Below are 5,000 nucleotides of genomic sequence, written 5' to 3' on the forward strand. Positions count from 1 at the left end.
TTTCTATATTATTTCCTAATTGTACAACATATGCATCCTTATATCATACACAGCCCATGAGAACTCTGAGACAAACACAGTGACAACTACAGAATAACAAAAATAAAGATGACAAGAGAGAAAAACAGAGAGAATGAACAGAGGAAGATGAAAAGACCTTCATCACATCATACATTTGCATTTGCAACTGCATTTCCTGTTTGACATCACAATAGAACAATCATTTTTGAAGGAGAAAAAAATAGATTATATGTGTGTGTGTGTGTGTCTGTGAGTGTGTGTGTGAGTGTATGTGTGTGTGTGTGAGAGAGTGAGTGTGTATGAGAGTGTGTGTGTGCATGTGTGTGTGTGTGTGTGTGTGTGTGTGAGAGAGTGAGTGTGTATGAGAGTGTGTGTGTGCATGTGTGTGTGTGTGAGCGCGTGTGTGTGAGTGTATGTGTGTGTGTGTGTGTTGACTGAAGATCAGAGGATGTTGAAGAGTTTTCGATTCATGGCACAGGAAGCTTCAGTGAGTCAATGTGATTCTTTGTATCTTGAGTTATTCCAGAAGAACAGATCTGTGAATCTATCTGAAGTCTCCTGCATCTCAAAAGACTCCAGTAATCTCACAATGTCTCCATCTGTGCTCAGTCTCATTGTGAACAGACCTCAGACAAATACCGAAACATATGAACACATGAATGAGTTTCAAACATCTAATAACTGCAGCACTGCATAAGTGACGTCATGTGCTGTATGTGACATGCATTAATATTAATAGCAGTAGAAAGAATGCAATAATTGATCAGAGATGGTAATTATGTCCAGCTGTCCGTCACAAGTGCGCTAAAAGATGCAAGAGGGGGAAGCGAGCCGGCGCGCTGGTCAAACTGCATCAATGCAGCATCCGAACCGTGCTTCCAAGCACACATCTAGTGAATCTCCACTCTCTTCCTAACAAAGCGAATAATCTACTTCTCCTAACCCGTACAAGTAAGGACTTTGCTAACTCTGCTGCCTTGTGCTTCACGGAAACCTGGCTGTGTGAAGCCATTCCCGACAGCACGTTACATCTGCCGGGCTTTCAGGTGTTCAGAGCGGATCGCATCGCGGACTTAACGGGAAAAATGAGTAGCGGTGGAACGTGCTTTTTTAATCCCCTTTTGTCCCAATATGGAATGCCCAATTCCCACTACTTAGCAGTTCATTGTGGTGGCACGATTACTCGCCTCAATCCAGGTGGCACAAGCCCCATTGAGAGCGAGAACCACTAATCACCACCACGAGGAGGTTACCTCATGTGACTCTACCCTCCCTAGCAACCGGTCCAATTTGGTTGCTAAGGAGACCTGACTGGAGTCACTCACCACACGCCCCACCGAGAGCGAGAACCACATTATAGTGACCACGAGGAGGTTACCCCATGTGACTCTACCCTCCCTAGCAACCAGGACAATTTGGTTGCTATGGAGACCTGACTGGAGTCACACAGCACGCCCCGGATTCGAACTTGTGACTAATCAGCGTCAATACTCGCTGAGCGGAACATGCTTTTACATCAATGCAATTTTCGTGTACAGATGTAACAGATGTGCTGCCCTAATTTAGAAGCGCACTTCCTCAACTGTAAGCCTTTCTACTCTCCATGGGAGTTTTCCTCGTTTATTCTGGAGGGTGTTTACATTCCTCCACACGCGTGTGTGAGTGCAACGCTGCAACAGCTGGCTGAACAAATCACAGACACAATATCTGGATAATCTTGGGGATTTTAACAGAGCCGATCTCACCAGTGAACTGCCAAAATATAGACAGCACATCACATGCCCCACCAGAGACAGAAATATACTGGATCACTGCTACACTACATTAAAGGATGTCCCTAGAGCAGCTTTGGGACTCTCTGATCACTGTCTGGATCATCTTCTTTCAACCTACAGGCAGAAACTTAAATCTGCTAAGCCTGTAGTAAAGACTATAAAGGGTGCACCAATGAGGCAGAGCTGGAACTACAAGCATGCTTTGACTGCACTGATTGGAGTGTTTATGAAGATACAGATTCTGTGACATCATATATCTATTTCTTTGAGGATATGTGCATTCCAACTAAGACTTATTTAACATAAAACACTGACAAACCATGTTTACAGCAAATCTCAGGTTTCGTCAGGCCAAAGTGGATGCTTACAGAAGTGGGGATAAAATCTTTGGTAAAATGGTAAATGGTCTGCACTTATATAGCGCCTTTTTAACCTTAACAGAATTCAAAGCGCTTTACACTGTGACGCATTCACCCATTCACACTCACATTCATACACCAATGATGGTAGAGCTGCCATGCAAAGCCCTAGCCTGCCATTGGGAGCAACTTAGGGTCCAGTGTCTTGCCCAAGGACACTTCGGCATGTGGAGTCGTGTGGGTCAGGAATCGAACCACCAATCCTGCGATTAATGGCAGACCCGCTCTACCAACTGAGCCAGAGCCGCCCCCAATCATGCCAAAAACACACTGACAAAGGAGAATAGAGTGGCTAAAAGAAGCTACTCTGACGACCTTGCATCAGAGTGGAGAGGCCTGAAAGTCATCACTAACTACAAGACACCCTCCCCCAACACTGTAGGGAATCAACAACTGGGTGATGACCTGAAAGTGTTTTACTGTTGATTTGAAAAGCCCAGTCTCACACCCCACACCCGCTCTGACCTTCACTACACACAAACACCAACACCTCCTGCAACCCCCCTCCTGCTACTCAACCTGCACTTAAGATCTGTGAAGAGGATGTGTGCCGGGTCTTCCAGAAACTAAAGACAAGGAAAGTACAGGGCCCAGCTGGTGTTTCACCCACTTAAATCTTAAGTCTAAAATCCTGTGCTGACCAGTTGGCACCTATCTTCACACAGATCTTTAACACATCATTGGAGCAGTATGAAGCTCACAGCTGCTTCAAACACACCACCATCATCCCTGTCCCAAAGAAACCCAAGATCGCATGACTTAATGACTACAGACCTGTTGCTCTGACATCTGTGGTCATGAAGTCATTTGAGAGACTGGTGTTGTCCCACCTGAAGGACATCACTGGACCCTTTCTGGATCCCTTGAAGTTTACCTATCAAGCTAACAGGTCTGTGGATGATGCAGTCAATATGGGATTGCATCATATCCTGCAACATCTGGACAGACCAGGGACTTATGCAAGGATCCTATTTAAGGACTTCAGTTCGGCTTTCAACACCATCATCCCAGCTATTCTCCACACTAAATTAAACCAACACTTTGTTCCCTCCTCTATCTGTTAATGGATCACCAGCTTTCTGAAAGACAGGCAGCAGCTAGTGAGACAGGGGAAATTCACTTCCAGCACCTGTACGATCAGCACTGGTGTCCCCCAGGGATGTGTGGTCTCCCCACTACACTTCTCCCAGTACACAATCCTCTGTCAAGCTCCTGAAGTTTGCAGACGACTCTACTGTCATCGGCCTCATCCAGGATGTTGATGAGTCTGCATACAGAAGGGAGGTTGAACAGCTGGCTGTCTGGTGCAGTCAAAACAACTTGGAGCTGAACACGCTCAAAACAGTGGAGATGAAAGTGGACTTTAGGAGGAACACCCCAACACTGACGCCTCTCACCATTCTAAACAGCACTGGAAAAATCACTCTGGACCCCATTCACCCAGTACACTAACTCTTACACATAACTATATCTGTATACATATTTAAACAACATCATTGCCCTACTGTTTTTTACATTTACATTTATGCATTTGGCAGACGCTTTTATCCAAAGCGACTTACAGTGCACTTATTACAGGGACAATCCCCCCGGAGCAACCTGGAGTTAAGTGTCTTACTCAAGGACACAATGGTGGTGACTGTGGGGATCAAACCAGCAACCTTCTGAGTACCAATGTATTATACAGAGCACTTATTACAGGGACAATCCCCCCGGAGCAACCTGGAGTTAAGTGTCTTAGTCAAGGACACAATGGTGGTGACTGTGGGGATCAAACCAGCAACCTTCTGAGTACCAATGTATTATACAGAGCACTTACTACAGGGACAATCCCCCCGGAGCAACCTGGAGTTAAGTGTCTTACTCAAGGACACAATGGTGGTGACTGTGGGGATCAAACCAGCAACCTTCTGATTACCAATGTATTATACAGAGCACTTATTACAGGGACAATCCCCCCGGAGCAACCTGGAGTTAAGTGTCTTACTCAAGGACACAATGGTGGTGGCTGTGGGGATCGAACCAGTGACCTTCTGATTAACAGTTCTGTGCTTAGACCACTACGCCACCACCACTCCAAATATATTTTACTCTATATATTTACACCTGCAGTTCCTTGGATGTTGTCCTTGTTTGTTTAGTGACTTCCTGGATGCACTCGGCTACCACCGGACCGGCCAAAAGTGTAGGGAAAATTAAAACACTTAAAAGTGACGACAGAACCATCAAGGAAAAGTGGAAGTGGTTGGACCAAATGGACACTATCTAGACCGGCGAGCTATGGGAGGGAGAGTGTGCTGGACTCGGTCACGGCGTTGTTGGAGTCCACGATGGAGGATGGGACGTTTTGTTACGTTAACTCTAAACTCTGCTTGAAAGCTTCACTTTAAACATTAATAATACACTATTAGAGATAAAATAACATTTCTCAGTTGTTTCCAAACCTTCACAGATTTGATGCATTAATACAGATTTGATGCATTTATACAGATTTGATGCATTAATACAGATTTGATGCATTAACACAGTTTTGATGCATTAATACATTTTTGATGCATTAATACAGATTTGATGCATTAACACAGTTTTGATGCATTAACACAGTTTTGATGCATTAACACAGATTTGATGCATTAACACAGTTTTGATGCATTAATACAGATATGATGCATTAATACAGTTTTGATGCATTAACACAGTTTTGATGCATTAATACAGATTTGATGCATTAACACAGTTTTGATGCATTAACACAGATTTGATGCATTAACACAGTTTTGATGCA

General features: G+C 44.3%; 1 protein-coding gene across 2 annotated transcripts in view; it reads right to left on the reverse strand.

Moving 5' to 3' along the window:
• epb41l3a (erythrocyte membrane protein band 4.1-like 3a) overlaps positions 1-5,000 on the reverse strand; it is an 88,922-nt gene that overhangs the window by 56,664 nt on the left and 27,258 nt on the right. The window lies entirely within an intron of this gene.

Source organism: Xyrauchen texanus, chromosome 42 (genome assembly GCF_025860055.1).
Source record: "Xyrauchen texanus isolate HMW12.3.18 chromosome 42, RBS_HiC_50CHRs, whole genome shotgun sequence".
Classification (NCBI taxonomy): Eukaryota; Metazoa; Chordata; class Actinopteri; order Cypriniformes; family Catostomidae; genus Xyrauchen; species Xyrauchen texanus.